We start from the raw sequence: 16,880 nt of genomic DNA, 5'->3' as shown, positions 1-16,880 counted from the left end.
CTTACGGCTCAGCTCTACCTTCTGAGAGGGTTTACAGACAGATACAGGTTTGACACTTGGCATTTCATCACCGAGAAATTTGGTTTGGGGCATCCCGTGTTCCTTCGCCAGACCCGGTGGTAACACCATTTGCAAGCTTAAGCCTACCCCATGAGCTCTGTATGAGGAAAAGAAATCCTCTCCTCCCCAACATCTCATTCAAATGACAGTAATTAGGGAATCTCATCACTCTAGACCTGGAGAGGGAGGGGACATTCATGGTAATTGGAGACATTACATGAAGCCACACTGTGCTTATGCAAAAAAAAAAAGAAAAACCCCACACAGAAGAAACCAGCCTCTTCCCTCCAGTCTACTTGGCATTTCCTGAAAAAAATTGTCTTTTTTTCAGGCATGTCGGTGTGCTTTTCAATACTGCAGACTGTTGGAAGGACTCCTGCAGCCCGATTAAGTGTAATGCAGTGTAAGAAAAATAGGAAGGAGGGGAGAAACCCTCGGAAAGGCAATCGAAGTGAAAAATCTATCAGCGGTGCGGTGGCTCCGGCAGAGCCAGGAGTCCTGCTCCGAACACGCTCCCACTTCCCAGTCATTTGCTCTGCCGGACACTCTGGGGAACCCAGCACAGCGAACTACAATTTCTAGTAAATATATCCCAGGGACACAATTAGTTTTTCAGCTGGGGGCATGATAAATTGGTCATGCATAATTCAAGGCCAGAGCAGGCTGGAGTATAAACTGCTCCGTGGCAGCTTCCAGCTCCCTGACAGGGGAATGCAAATGGGCTCCCGGCGCAGGGGCTGCCGGACCCGGCCAACGCTGCCGGCTCCATCTCCCCACCCGCCTGCTCCCGGGTCCACCTACGAGCACGGCAGCGACCAGTCCAGCCTCTCCTTCCTGCATCTGTCGGCGAGTTTAATTTCACAGCAATGTATCCATCACTGTCCCATGGCCTTTGGGGACCGAACCCACATTGTTATCACAACAAATACCGCTCTCCGCTTGCTCTACTCTGCATTCTCCATACACAGACACAAGAGAATGGTTTTGGCGTAGAAAAAGGCCGAGGGACTGTGTGGTCTATTGTCAGCATTAGGTGGCCGGGGGCAAGTAATTTCAAGTCTGTCTCAGCGTTCCCATCTACACAATGGAGATAATTCCAAGATAATTCCAACCTTGCAACTGCAAGGTTAGCAAGACGCACTCCGTTTGGGGTCTGATAAAGGTCTGTGAGGTGGCTGAGGACACACAGCCCAGGTAAAGCAAGAGCCACAAGTTTCTTGTGCTTGTTTTAGGCATTTAAATAAATGCAACTACCTGTTCAGAGCGATCATGTAGGAGAACAAGAGAACTTGCTGCTTCGCAGAAGTTAGCGTAGCAATGAATTAAATGAAACCTCCACAGAAACTTTGGGAATCCTCTAAAATGATGTCCTCGGGTTTCTCAGAGCATGACCTACAGCCTCCCAGCCAGGGTGGGATACACAGTGTACACGCTGGAAAAATCTGCTAGAAAAATCATTACAAGTAGTTCCACCGCAAGTGAAATTCACATTTGTGGTCTCAGATAGAGCCATGTCACTGCAGGCTCGTAGCTCTGTTCCACCCGCCGCAGCTTTGCTCTCTTACCAAATTCTGAAACCACTTCTCTGGACGCCTTACCCTTTTCTGCTCTTCAGGAACAGAACAGGCATTTTAGGCCCAATAAATTCTTAAGAATTAGGGCTGAGGCAGAGCAGGGTATTAATAAAGGAAAATTTTGTTTCATTTTGGCAGTGAATCTATAGATACAGCAGCCCTTTAATTTCATGGTCAGTTCCACATACCCAAATAGGTGACTTTGGTTTCTGCCTAGTAGTTAGTGGAAAATAATCCAGGTTTGTCTGTTAGTTTTAATAGGAATACTATTTCCCCCCCCCTCCCCGAGCATGACTTGCTTGTATAGAGCTGAATGTTCGTAGAACAAGACCAAATAAAATCCAATCAGGGGTACGTGGGGTAGAAATCTAGGGAGCAGAGATATTAGCCTTGGTAAGACTGACCATTCTCATCAACTTTAAGTGACACAATTCTGCCAATACTCAAAGTAACACTGACTTATTATCAAGCCCAGCAAAAAACCCCTAACTGTTTAACACAGTAACACTGTGATTAATTTAAACAAGTTCCCATGTGGCATTTTCCTGCATTTAGGCAGCGCTAAGGTGTCTCAAAAACCTGTAAGCGTGGCCTTCTTCCACCCTCTTGCCATCAGCACAGAGAAAGACAAACAATGCATCAGAGTATTTTGATACCTGCATTTGCATACATCAAATACCTAAACTGCTGGAGCAATCTCCTTAACATAAAATGTCAACAGCCCCCCTTCACCAATCATAGATTGCATTCTTCAGTTTTACAGCTTCTGGAGTATCACAACCCATGCTCAAGAAGAGAGAGGTGTCCCTAAGAAATGCTCTCTTATCTGCCCAAAATCCAGTCTCTTCCAACAATTCTTCCTCCTCCTTTCACTCTTCTGGTCTCTCCTCAGACTTGTCTACATGGGGCTAGTTCATTGGTTTAAGATATGATTGTATAAAACCAGGTAAAATTCCTTACCTTCTACTGAATTTATTATATATATTTTTTTAATTTATGCTTAAACAAGTATTTCTTAACCAAAAGGCTATGACCCTTTTGGCAAGACTGCTGCAGAGGAAATCTCAATGCTCCATTCACTCCATTCCTTTTCTGAGAGGGCAGATGCTCTCTGCCATCTTCTTGTAACAGATGCTCTCCGAGCTATACGTGTCCCTTGTTGTTACCATACAACGTGCTACCTTATGACAGCCTTTATGGAGAGGGTCAGAAACCAAATGTAGATGGACATTTCACTCGAACAAATTTTCTTTTCCTAACTAAGCTGGTGTGCACTTGTGTGCGTGCACACTAATAATTATCTGCAAAAATGTTACAGGAGTAAGTAGGCCAGCCCGAATTTCCCTTTGGACTAGATTAACTGAATTAGTGCTTCAAAAATAAGTCACATGTTTAACCAAACTTGCACAGTTTTATATGATTCAGCAAGTCTGTCTTGTGGGGCCACTTTCACCCTAGCAAGTGATCCTGCGATGACAAAATACTGAGCCCTGTATTTACAGGGCTGTCTCACAGGCGTGTGGGTGACGGTGCTCCTGACACCCAGACGTTTATTTGCAGGATTGAATCTGAAGCCTGTATTTTGGTCCCAGGAGCTTTTTTGGTCGCACAGAACATGCAGCTCTGATGTTTGTCAGCAGGCTGTGGAATAGGTGGTGGGTGTGACAGCAACAATTTCACCAACAAGTGATGCCAAGCTAAATTATGGGCTGGAGCGTAAGCCATCACAGAGCAGGAGCTGAAGGTGAACTAAAGGACCGAATCACTGCACTCCTGGCAAGAATTACGTTTCCTCCAGGCCACCAAGTCCCTTCCTCTCCCAATTAAACAAAAAAAATATACAAACCTTTTAAAATTTAAGTAGGGTTGCAAAGGTCATCTCTGTTCACATCAGCCCACAGGGATTACATTAAAAAAAACTTGCCATGAACAAAATTTTGTTGCTTAGTGAAAACAGCAGGGATAAAATAGTACTAATGAGGATTATTATTTTTATGCACATTGGTAGGCTTTTTATCTTCACACATGAATGTCTTCTCCATTAAAATAAAATTCCCTGACACACATGGTGCACTAGTTGTTGTCCCAGCTATAAGGGCTACCTGCCTTGCAGCAATTCCACTTGTGGAAAAAATCTGGTCAGGTTTTTGTTTTGTTTTGTTTGTTTTTTGTTTTTTTAAAAAATCTTTCTTTCAGCATATGTTAAAACGCATATCTGAAATAGATAACAGGATTAATTAAAAAACGCCAGTGTGTTCATGATAAAGGAGCTCTGTGTACTCCACTTTCGAATTATAAGGTTTTGTGGTTCCTGGCACACTCTTCACACTTTGGATGAAATGCACAGCCACTTTCAAAAAAGGTTTCTAGCATGGTACAAATTTGTTTAATTTAATTGTATACAAGACCAAGTGTGTTTGTGTATTTAGGTATGCAGTTGTATTGCTCGTAGGCTTAACTATAGGTACAGCCACAACACCCAAGTCAATATACAACCAGGAACATTGCAAAACACCAAAAGACGGTTAGAAAAATGTCACAAGGGGAATCCCATCAGAAAATTATGGATGGCCGTGTGTAGAAATAATTGGTCTGAACTTCCAGTGAAAATTTCTACATGCAAAGTGAAAAGTCACTTAAAATCCACTATCAAAAACATGACCATGAATTATCAGTGCCAGGAAAGCCATGTGAAGGCTTCACAAATCATCCATTTAAGGAAAAATCGGCCTGTCCCTATCCACACAGGGGAAAAAGGATGAAAAACACTGAAGTACCAAGTGATCTTGCTACATAGCCCGAAGGCCAACAAGCGCTGGCTCTGCTGGACCAAGTCTGATGAGGCAACGGTGGCCTGAAGGGCCCTCTGCGGAGAACTCGCTGCTGCTAACCATTACGCTCCAGAGTCTGTCAAGCCTCATCTCCCAGATGCTCTCAGCTGGCGAGGCAAAAACGAGCAAGGAGGAAGCTCCAAGATGCCACAGCAAAACAACAGTCCTCTGGGATAAGCAAGGCAGAAGGCTCTCCATAAATCCAGCTACACCTTTAGAGCGGTAGCCCTGTGCTCACACACTGAGCTACGGGACGGTGATGTGCGGAGAAGCAGTACCTGGGTAACCACCATCCTGCAGACCAACCCCTGCATTTTATTTACCCAGCTCCTATCTACAACACACCGTGAGCGGAGCCTCCCAGGTATTTACAAGGCTAGAAAATTAAAACCGCAGTTTGGTCAGAAATATTAAAAAGCCTTGGTGGTTCCACCAAGCCAACAGCCCCCGGTGGAGGCTGAACCAGCAATTCCTTCCTGGGTTTCCACTGGAAAAAGATTAGAAACACATTAGATATAATATACCCATATGCTTTGTTTTGCTTGCTTTTTGTTTCGCCTTTTAAGAAAAGGAGAACGAGATAGAAACTTTCCCTCCAGAATATTAAAAGTAACAAATTTTTAAAAATTATTAACAAACACTAACCTCAGATCATTAGCCAACCTGGCAACAGACCAGAGAAAATTTATAGCCGACGTGCAACATCAGCTTTCATCCAGAAATGCTAATTTCAGTAAAATGAATAGTGTGTGGGCTTTTCATACTGCTTTGCATTTGGCTCCTCACAGCCCTGTTTAAAGCCTGGGAACCGGCCATATAGTTAAACTGCACAGATGTTCAACAATCTGTACTTGTGTTAATTACCCTAATGTGAGCAGAAACTCAACAGATCCCTGCTAATGAAGGAGAAAGTTTTCCAGTGTGACTACCGTATGTTTCATTGTCACTGTATTACCAAGCTTCTCCCCCTCCTTCCTCTGCCCCCCCAGCTCCTATTCTCTCCAGCTCCTTTGCATTCACATCACCCTCCTACCTCAGCATGCATGAATTGGACCAACTAATGACTGTGTATTCGCAACATGGCAGACACCATTAGGCTGATCGGAGGTGCGGCTGCTGAATTTTAACAGGCAATTTTAAACAAGGTAAGAAAAACAGATTCATCATGCTCCCGATTCTCTCATCCCCACCCATCTGCCATACTTCTGCCCTTGCCGCAGCTCAAAAACACTCGCAAAGTGCAAATACACTTCCCCCTCCATAAAACCCAGCAGCGTACGAAGCAATGCAAATAGATGTTGCCGGGCAATTACTGGAGATGGAAGCCGGGTGCATCCCGGAGGACAGACTGAGGAGAGGGCTGAGGAAAGGCTGGAGCGGGTCCCGGGGAGGGAGCCCCTGTCCCCCTGGGCTGTGTCCACCCCCGGCTGCTGCTCCTGCTGGAGAAGGGCAAGCGGCTGAATTCCACTCTGGGAACCACAAGCCGTACGTTTGGCTGCGAGAGGAGGGAAGAGGGGGCTGCTGAAGGGGACGACAGGAAAGAACAAGGCAACGCTCAAGTGATCAGTGCTGCCAGCAGCCATGAACCCACACTGCTGCGCAACTTAACCCGGCCTAAAAACATACTCGACCTCCAAAGAGCTGCTTGTCCCACCGAGGGTCTCGCTTTCTGTCCCAGCGCCTCTCTGCCTGCTCCCTGCTGCCAATCACTGCCCCTGCAACTGCTCCCAAAGCCATCTGCTGGGCCAGCAGAAGGCAGAGGGGGGGACTAAGGGCAACTGACTCTCACCCCATTAAGCCCCGAGTGACCCCTGAGTGATACCAGCCCTGGCCTAAGCCAGAGTTCACATCTCCCAGGTGCCACCACATCATGGTCAGGCCAGTCTTCACCAGCAAATTGTATTACAATGACCCTCACGGGAACCAACGTACTGGCCATGCTCAACTTGACTGGCAGACTCTCCCCAACGGAGGAAGGGAAGGGTGGAAGCAGCCAAGTTTGCTCATTTATTGCATCCATCCCGCTCGCTCAGCCTCCTTTGTCATCCACAGAGCCACAACTGGCAGACTCAGAGATGGAGGAGGGAGGACCGATGTGGGGAACTCGGCCACGCTGCCACACGTTCCACCCACACAGTCCCACAGCCCCCACTCAGGACACGGCACCCGCAATAGCTTGAACTCCCTCTCAAAAAACCTTCTTCTTTGTGACTTGAGAAGAGATGGGGCAGAAACGTCACACAAGAAGGTGGGGAGGGGACCCGGCATAACCCAGAAAGAGTTGAGAATTATTTAGAGAGCACTTGGCTCTTTTCTCCTACCTCTTCATCATTAGAACTGGAAGCAACACAGCTGTCTAATGGCAACTTCAGGCACCCATGGGCCAGCGAAGCGACATTTTCCACACTTAAATAACACTGAGCTGATTTAATTACTGCACTTAATAGTAACAAAAGATGTCTCAATTTAATCTTCAAACAGCCCTCCAAGATCAAAACACAGCTGGCTGGATAACAAGATGGCCTAGGCCAGCAAACAAGTAGGTCCAATTTGTTGAAGAGCTGCATCCACTCCGCGGTATGAAAGGCCAAGGAACACTTGTGTGTCGAACGAATCAAAGACAGCAGCACTCCCATCGCCTCCCTCCCTCTCCACCCGACTTCTGCCATACAGAAAAAAAAAAAATAAAAATAAAAAGGCAGCTGATTCAGAGGTAAAGAAATGCAACATGATAAAAGAACAAATGATGATGTTTGGGAGAGAAAGAAAAGAAGTAAGAACCAAGATTTAACAGGTTTTGTTTTTCTAATCCTTCAAGATGATTAGGAATGAATGAATCAGATTAAAATCACATAGGGACAAAGGAAGGTCTCTAACTCTTTTGTTTTTCTTTCCATACTGGACAGGAGACAGCTCATTAAGGAAAGCCCTCAAGACACAGCTACAGAGAAGAACAACCAACCTTTTTTTTTTTTTTTCCTTAAAAAAAACAAGTGTCCGTTAGCTGTGCTTGAGCAAGAAATAGTTGGGAAAAATCGAACCATTTACTTCTAATTTTATCTAACTGTCCATACTGGGTTGTGACTGTTACTTTCTGCAAACTATTCTGAGAAACGTCCCTCTCTCAAGCAGCTTTCAACACACATTCCCCCTGACATGATGGTTGGGTCTCTCCAGGCACTTTCAAGGAATTAAAAGTTCCTTAAAAAGCACTTTAAAAGTTTTTGCACATTCCATTACAGCTAAACACAGAAAAGTTATAGCCAATCTTTCAGCCACTGCAACATTTCTGTGATCCCCTGAGTGGCAGAGAAGCCTAAATAAACTTTTGTGTTGTACACAGGATGTAGCTTTCCAACTCCCTCTTCCAACTACTGATAGTAACACGAGTGGCACACAGCCCACTTTTTTGATTAAGTTCTACTAGTATTAATTAGGAACAAGTTCGCTAGAAATCAGTTTGTTGAGATTTGTGGGATTACTTTGGAGTGACAACAGTCTGTGGGATATTGATGCTGAAAGCTTAGAAGGCTTTTCCTAATAATTTTTCCTAAACATTTTCTCTTGATAGAGAAAAGACAATTAGGTAATTTAAGTATTCCAATTTTCCTGGAGATCTGGATCATGGTTTTTGGGATTATGGTTTGAGTTTCGTTTTTTCATTACATATAGAGCTTCCTCCATCAATAACAGTTCTTTAACAGCAGTTGATGTCATTGGCCACTGCACCATCAGCTTGGAAGACTGAGGACAAACGGGAATTTGCCACAACTCTGGTGACTCTCCTCTCCCTGGACTGTGACACAATAGAGGAATATGATGTCCATGTTTACAATGACCAGGGTCAGGCAATCCATGGCTTGCTCAAATACCCTGGTAGGCATGAAATATCAGAGAACCATTGAGTCACTCAAGTGGAAGGAACTCTGAGAGGTCATCTGGCTCAACCTCGTGCTCAAACAGGGCTAACTTCAGGGGTACCCCATTCAAGTGGGTTCCAAAGGGCCTTGGTTAGCTGAATCTGCAGAAAAATTTTGGATTAATTCCCTCACTTCTCATTTAAGACCTGTACTTTAAAAAATACATTATTTTGCAATAAACTGGTGATTCAATTTACAATACAGCCTTCGTACTGATCTGTGTTCAAGGTCAGAGAACGAACGTACTTTGAACTAGCTGGGTTCAGACATCTGGATGCCAACTGGGAATAAAATTTCCCATCTCTCTGCTCAAACGGTTTCATTTAAGCAGGGTTGAACCTGAGCTTAAAACCACTTTCCCAATCAAAGTTCTAGATCAGTAACGAGATCTTCAGGAGGCACCCATCGCCGAAGCTCAAGCAAGTGCCTGTTTCCAGTTTGCATGTTTGTTTAAGTAAGTGACAAAGATGGGGGGACCAAAAGCAATTCCCTTCACTAGAATTCACGAGTGCAACCAACTAGAAAATCTCCCGCCTGCTTGTGAGGAGGGAGTCAGGCTTTCTCAAAGCCTGAAAGACGGCTCTGCTCAATGCCCAGCACTACGTACAGAGCGTGAAATCCTGACCCACTGCAGTCAGCGGCAACATTCCCACAGAGTTCCTCAGGGCCAGGATGTTCAAACCTGTTCAGACAATCCATAAACCATCATTTCAAGGGCACACCTTTGCAGGAGATTCCCAAGGGCCTTTTGAGTTTTGACTTAAATGCCTGGATTATTTTTACAATTCCAGTTATGAGTTCTTTGTTCGCAGGGAGTTAAGCAATACAAAGAACACAGCGAGAGAACAATGGAGGTATTACCATACATGATTTGTCTTTTAAAAAATTCTCTTTCTTTTCATGAAGTTATAGATCCAATTTCAGTCTTTATTATCACTTTGCCGTGTGAGAAAGTGGTTCTTAATTTTAATAAAGGAAAGGAGCTTCATATTTCAACAAAAGCTAAAATGCTTCCTGCGATACAGGAGGTGGAGAGCTCTTTTGCTAACAGCTACAGCAGGCCAGATTCAGGGAGGGAAAGGGAAATAAGCCATTCACACCGAGTAAATAAATCTTGTCTAGGACATACCTAACGGTGGGCAGGAGCCCAACTACATCTTGTCCGATGAGATCATTTCTGCCCCCTCCATTTTAAGGGAAATTAAAAGCTTGCTCTGCCAATCGCATATTAACATTTCATTACCACCAAACTCGGGGTCCGAGCAAGTCTACTTACTACCTACTCCAGTCTATGGTGCACCACTGGACTAATAAAAATCTTTACACCATGTTAACTGATCTGGAGAAAGAACCACATACATAGCTTCAGAACCTTTTGGTAATTTTCTCCCTCAAATCTACTTTGCCCTTAAAAAGGAGTCTGTGGTACCTTTAAGGAGATTCTCATCCAAAACTTAACCGTATTCTATTTCATGTGAAGAATGACAAGTTTAACACAATCTACAAACTAGAAGTAAATAAGTGTCCCCAATTCACACAGGCTTGGGGAGTTTACCCTTGAAAAAATAATACTAGAAGCCCACCACTCCCATTTCATGCTTCTATATACATTTTAAAATGGAAATGCTAGTTGTGTTTGGTCAGCCGAAGCTTCAGATCTGTTCCAGTTTGAAATGTGTTATGGAAATTCCTTCCCTCCCCCCCGAAGATAACCAATAGCCCTATTATTTTACAGCCTTTCCCATTAGACTCTGTTTACACTAGCGCTGGAGCCTTAATATAAAAATCCATCCTTAAACATGGTTCTCACTGGCAAGAAGTAAACATAGTTTTGTACAATTATTTTTAATATTGTTCCATCTCTCTCTGCTCTGGCACAGCAAATGAAGTTAGTTGAACCCCAGTACCAAGAATCTGGCCTAAACATGGGCCACATGGCAAGCAAGATATAGATTTGATGCAACGTACATTAAGTAGCCGATCTGCTTCTTTCTGTGTGGTACCCGTGTGCTGCCCCTCAGCCCTGCACCCGAGGCAGGGCAGAGCAGGGAAGCCTCTTTTTGTTCTGTATGAACAAAAGCAAAATGAGAGAAAGCAGTTCACACAGCACAGCACTCTACCATCCTTACCTTTTGTTTTTTTTTTTTAAAAAAGGCTGAAAACCATTGAGTTTTATGGAGTGAAATATCATCTCCTCTGGTCAAGAACTCAACAGGCTCCTTTCAGCCACATGTGATCTCTCCTTCTGCTTCTCAGCCTTGGAACATACAATATAATACAACAGAATTGAAGAAGACCCATCTTGGGCTGCAGCTACGTGGTCATCTAAACAAACAAGCAGACTCCATGCAGTGCTTATATTCTCGTTTTTGACTCGGAAAATCTCAGGCACAGGCAGGTGAGTTGCCCCACCCACCAGGACATGCTCCCTGGGCATTTCACAGGTCACCAGAGGGTCAATACGGCATTCATTGCACCTGGGATCCATCGTTACTCCTTCTATACTCTGAATCTCAGCACAAGGGAAAAAAGTAACCCTAGGAAACTGGGAGCTACGTATGGAAGACATTTCTAGTGAAACAGAAGTAACAAGAACATCAGCAAGACACCTCCTGACAAAATTCAAGCCAGATTCAAAGAGAGAAATGGAGAAACCGAAGCAGTAGAAGCAACCAGCATTTTTATCTTCCACTGCTCTTGCCTACAATTCCCAGCAAAGGGATTTAGCTGTCGTGAACAGGGCTGCAAGATACAGAGGCAAGATACAGTGTTTTTACGATTCTTTTCAGGTAGCCGAGTAAGAAACCCCTGCCCTTCTCTCTCCTCAGGCCATTCATCTTTCACAGGTGATGGAAAGCCACTCTCCCAGCAGGTGGTCCTGCTCTCCCAGACCTTAATGCTTAATTGCCACAAATCAATTCCAACCTGGATGTTCAGGCTGCTGCTACTCCGTCCCCCCTTCCATCCCTTTCTCTTTACACTGACGGCAGCCCAGCATCCTCTCAAACTAAACCACCCCTTGGACACACCACCAAGGAAACCCAAAGATGCAGCCCCCGAGGCTGCTGGCTGGAGCCAGCCCCACGAGTTGATGATACACAAGAAGACCAGCCTGGAAAAAAAAAAAAAGTCAAGTCTGTGTCTCTGGGCGTGCGTGCACGTGTGCATACACACATGCCCCCTATTTTATTTTTTTGTTCAACTGGAATTAATCAGGAACGATAAACACTGTTTGTCTCCCGAAAGCAGCAGTGGGGGGATGAAATATGCCTCTTAAGCTTATCAGCTTCAGCGCCACTGAAGAGAAAGCTGGCTTCTAAGCCCAGGGATAATGGGCTGTCCTTTCAGGAAGGTATCAGAGGTCTCAGGAGAGGGAGCCAGCACAATGGTGTGACCTTCAGCTAATAAAGCCCACCCTAGAGTCCACAGAAGCTTGGGGAATATTGACAAAAGTTCATATTTACAACAGCCTGGACTCTTTCCAGATACCATTACCAGTTTAGAGAGCTGCAGCCTCGGTGCGTACACTCACACAGGCTTTTATTCTGCCTCCTCCTTTCTTTCTTTGTTCCCATGCTGGCAAAAAAAAAATTAGTCAGAAAATGGCAATTCTTCTGCTAACAAGGCCCCACCAGCATCTTTTTTAATGAAGAGAGTTATTTAAAATTTCAATTTCAACCTCAGCACTATCCTCAACTTGAAGGAGATTCAAGGCCCCTTGCAAGGATTCTCAGTGCGTCATCGTGCTCATCAGGAAGAAAGCATATGTGTTTTTGTGGAAAATCTGCTGATGTATTTATAATTCTTTAAACAAAAAGGCAGCCAACATATTGTAAAATGAGAAGGTTTTTTTTTTTTCTTTTTGGTTTTTGTATTTTTTTAAATAGGCACTGGCAATCACCACAGCCCCAGTCAGAAATACAAACCCAAAGCTTTTTCAGGCAGAAACTGATCCCCCCCGGTCTGCACTGCGGTTAGCAAAATGACGTTTAGCCCATAACTAGAGTGCATAGGCATGACTGGAACACAAATAATAAATAATATTTTTAAAACTGTTCATACCGTGAAAAAAGCCAATTTCAAAACATAAAAACTGTTTGAAGCAAAAGTTTCATTTTTCTGCCTCCCAAAGTAGTTCCAAAACAAATATATAAAAATAAAGGTTCGGAGGAAATCTGTTTTCAAGGGTAATTTCACTGAAATCAATATTAAATCTCAAAACATTTAATGGAAATAACATCTTCAGTGACAGAACTGTTTTGACCGCACTTTTTCATCCAGCCATGCCAGTCTGCCATTTTTATTTATCTGCCTCATAATTCATCTTAGCCATCCTGAAACTAATCTTGCTGGGGTTCAAAAGGGATCCAGAAACTGCAGTAGGTTAGAACTTCTCTCAATAACATCTTCTAAAAGGTGCCTCTGTATCTTGGCGGTCTCATCTACTGTGCCGGTATTTAGCAGGCAGGGGGGCGGCTGAACAGACCTCTACAAAGACCACAAATTTCTTGCTTTTGCAGCCTTTGCTTTCCAGCGAAGAACCCGTTTCCACCCACAGCTCCAGTTACATCAGCTACACAGGTTCACCAGTAGTTTTCCAATTTCCTAGAGTTTTGGCCCAAATGTGCATTTTATCTGTTCTCCTTATCCCATCCAGCCATAGTCACTGTCAGGAGAGCTCAGGTGATTGATTACAGCCTGCCTGAATTCAAAGTAGTCAAATTAGACACTAATGTTGTGCTTAATGCGCTCGCACAAACAAGGTCATTGGTTGCATCAAGACTAATAGGAGATGACACACACTGGGACTGCGCGGCCCAGGGGACTAGTAACAGGATGAAAAGTCTTCAGTTTACGGCCACTAGTTCAAAATCCAAGCTGACCCTACAGACACCCCATCCCTGTATGGACTCAGCAACCTGCCCAAGACCTACTCACAGCACAAACCCAGGGCAGGAGCACTTGGTCCTCCATGGCCTCAGCACAGGGGCACTGCGATTGCCTCGACTGCAGCCAAATTTTCATCACTGTCAAGATTTAACTACCCTCTGTCCTTGATCCCAAACGTTGCTCCAAATTACATTTGTCCTCCCTCTAGAGGTGGGCTAACAAAATCAGTAAGCGGCACTGAATTTAGGAGGTGGTGTAAAATACCAGAAAATAAACATAAAGAGTCCTAGGAAGTCCACAGTGCCATCAGAAAGATGAAGTCACATTCATCCTAGAAAAACATCATAAACATAAAGAGTCCTAGGAAGTCCACAGCGCCATCAGAAAGATGAAGTCATATTCATCTTAGAAAAATATCAACTAATTCATCTGTGGGGAAATAACACAGAACCACGATACTCCACAAGAAAGAGAAAGTTGGAAAAGTGAAAAGTATTGGGTTCCTCTAGCGGGACCCTGTAGCTCTGCTTGGAAAGCTAGAGCCCAGCAGGGCGAAATACCCATGACCAGCCAAGCTGAGGGCATGTGGATGGAAAGAAGACCACCAGAGAAAAGTAAAACACAATTTTCTGTGGGTAAGAGAAGGTGCTACAAATGATAACATGAAATGCTCTGAACTGATTTCCAAGACCATCTCTCTATGCACTGTTTCAAGGATGTGAGGTTATGTCTCCTGGCTGCCACCGAGGCCCTAGCTAAGTGCTTTTCATTGGCTAACCTTGAAAACAAAATTGTTTTATTTATAATAACAGCAAGTTCCCATTGAGAAGCTAAAGCAACAACCGTGTCTGGTTGTAATTTTATACCTGTTTTACATGGCAGAACCCTTTGGCTCTCAGGAAACCACGGGGTATTAACTGTATCCCAGAGAAACAGGCAGATCCAGAACACGTCTGCTGCCGCGGTGGATGGGCAGCTGCTCCCAACTGCTGCCCTCTTCGCTTCCAAACCCCAAACACTCAGAAAGTCTTGCTTTCAGGGTAAGATTTTAATAATGAATATTGGAGATAAAAGGCTGAAAAAACAAGCCGTGTCCTGAGGAAGTGTGAATAATCCCACCTGTGGCTGTCCTGGGCACGCTCTCCTTCCCCCTGCCTTTGAGCACTAAGATGAGAAATCTAAATGACCTGGTCATGTTGTTGCATGACATTGCGCAAGACTTTGTCTTCCTTGAGCCAAGAGGTAAAAAGAATTCAGGGCTTGGAACTGAAAAGAATTAAGACTTAATATCAGCCAAGACGGCAACTAGATCTCAGAAGCCTGTTTCCCTCTGAATTTCTCCTTGCTGCTGTGACGTGCTCACACTGAAAATTTTCCCTTGAGCAACTGCCTGACTAAAATACAGCCCACCCTTACCATAAAGCCCTTTGTTAAAACATCTTTGCCATAAAGCTGCAAAACCTTGGCTCCCAAGTACATTAAATCCTTATAAACCTGCCTTCATTTTAACCGCGCAGTATTTCAAGACACAAAGCGCTTCTTCCCAGAGATAGCACTTTAATGAGGAAAGGGGCAAAATATATAAACCAAACCTCATTATAGCATAATTTCTAGGAGACAAGCACGCTGTTATAAAAAGAAGCCATGGCAATTGCATTTCACATGGCTTGAAGATTTAATACTTTTAAAGAGCCCCTACTACTTCCAGCCACTGGTGTTGTTTTGTTTTGAACATAACAGTAAGCAACCAGAATTATGGGCCCACTGACAGCTATATATTTTATATTCCGTAAATTGTTGCAAATGGTGGATTCAGCTCTACTGCATGATCACAAAATATGATGTGGATTGGACAGTAAGGGACCAACTACAAGTTACTGTGTACACTTTTACCTTTAAACCTCTGCATTCTTAAAGGTTGTTGCTTTAAACAGGATGATGTAGCACGGACATGGTAAATTACCCAAACCAGATCCAATTCATAGTGGATTGAAAGCACTTATAATGATACAGCTTATTCACGTGTTAACAATGAAGTCGAAGAAACCAAAAACCACACTACAAAAAAATCTAGGGTACTGGCAGACAAATTAAAGCGATGGATATAACACCTGTCAGACAAACCAGGGTAACTGGCACACCAAAGGGGCTGCAATTGGTTTCCAAAAATGAGAATACTATTATTTTTTAAAAAAAAATGGAATTCTGTTGCTGCCTACAAAATGTCAAATTTGCACCCCCAGCAAACTAGAAACACGTTACTGGAAAAAACTGCAAAGAACAAACTATCTATCAAAGGAGCATCCTGAATTACATTGGTCTGGAAGACTTTTAAACCTAATCTAATAAAAAAAGCTATTATTGATTACTGTTCTTCCACCTTAGTCTTCCAGCTGTAACTTCTGAAACGAAAGCTTAGCAATAATTAGGTATTTACTACAACCAGTACAGAAAAATAGTGAGAAAAAGATAAGCGTAAAGGTCACCAGAGAGATAACATACTTCTTTTTGGGGGGGGGGGAAGGGAAACAAAGCAAACAAAAAAACCCACCCCAAACCCTGAAAATAACCCCACCCCAAACCCAACAACAGCAGGAGGAACGCACTTCACGGCAGCTTTGACTTGAAGCACATGTAACACCGACTGATGGATACTGAAAGTGAAGACACCATCGGAAAATCAAACCCAACCAAGCACCAAAACTGGGACAGGATTTTTTTTGTTTCTTGCTACTATTTTAGAAAATTATGCAAGAAGGGTCAGAATTTCAGCAAATGATCATTTTAGCTACTGTCACCGATCTGGGTCAACAGCAGTGTAAAAAGCTGACATGTAACTGATGCCTATAACCTGGGTTGGGTAAGCATTTCCTCTTATCTCTCTGCTGTAGCTCATAATGAATGAGATTCTGGACTGAAGGGTGCTTGTTCTCCCTGACTCCCACAAGGTTCAACACTCACTACACGGCTGTGGTGATGGAGTAGCACTTCTGATTGCAGTTCTCAGAGAGGACATCTGAAGAGAACATAATACACCAACCCTTTTTCTAAATACAAAATCAATAGCCTTGCCCTTGGGTCCTGTTTCTGAGGTATTTTCACAATTGTCATTTCTACTGACGTGACTCTTCTTTCCACGCTCACAGAAAAAGGATAACGGCTTCCTCCCTCACCATCCTCTCTCCCTTGTAAATCACAAGAGGCTTTTCCAGCTCTTATCAACTTTGCCACAGGAGAAGACAGCGGGCTGGACAAGTCTGAGTCAGCATGTCAGCGCACAAATTCTCACAGGATGTCTGGCATTAAGGTAACCCAGCCTGGCACGTGCCTTTCCTGACTCAACTTCAACATTTTTCTGCTTGGCTGTGCAAGGAAACCTCAAGGAAGAAGATAACTGCAAGCAAGTGCACGTGCTGCTTTTGTTTTACAACATTCCCATTTCCTCCCTTAATAACAGAGGGTTTGGGGTGCTAGAAACAAGAAGCCTTATCACAAGCGTGTCATGAGACCCTGAGCTAACAGGTTAGCTGACATGGAACTGTTAACAGTGAATTGGCTTAGAGACAGTGGGGCGGAAAAAAAAAAAAAAGGAAAAAAAAAAAAAA

General features: G+C 43.8%; 1 protein-coding gene across 13 annotated transcripts in view; it reads right to left on the bottom strand.

The window, feature by feature from the left end:
* FBRSL1 (fibrosin-like 1) overlaps positions 1-16,880 on the bottom strand; it is a 398,274-nt gene that overhangs the window by 84,264 nt on the left and 297,130 nt on the right. The gene's annotated exons all lie outside the window — the stretch shown is intronic.

Source organism: Calidris pugnax, unplaced genomic scaffold, assembly GCF_001431845.1.
Source record: "Calidris pugnax isolate Ruff unplaced genomic scaffold, ASM143184v1 scaffold32, whole genome shotgun sequence".
Classification (NCBI taxonomy): domain Eukaryota; kingdom Metazoa; phylum Chordata; class Aves; order Charadriiformes; family Scolopacidae; genus Calidris; species Calidris pugnax.
This window is presented reverse-complemented; position numbering and strand designations above follow the sequence as displayed.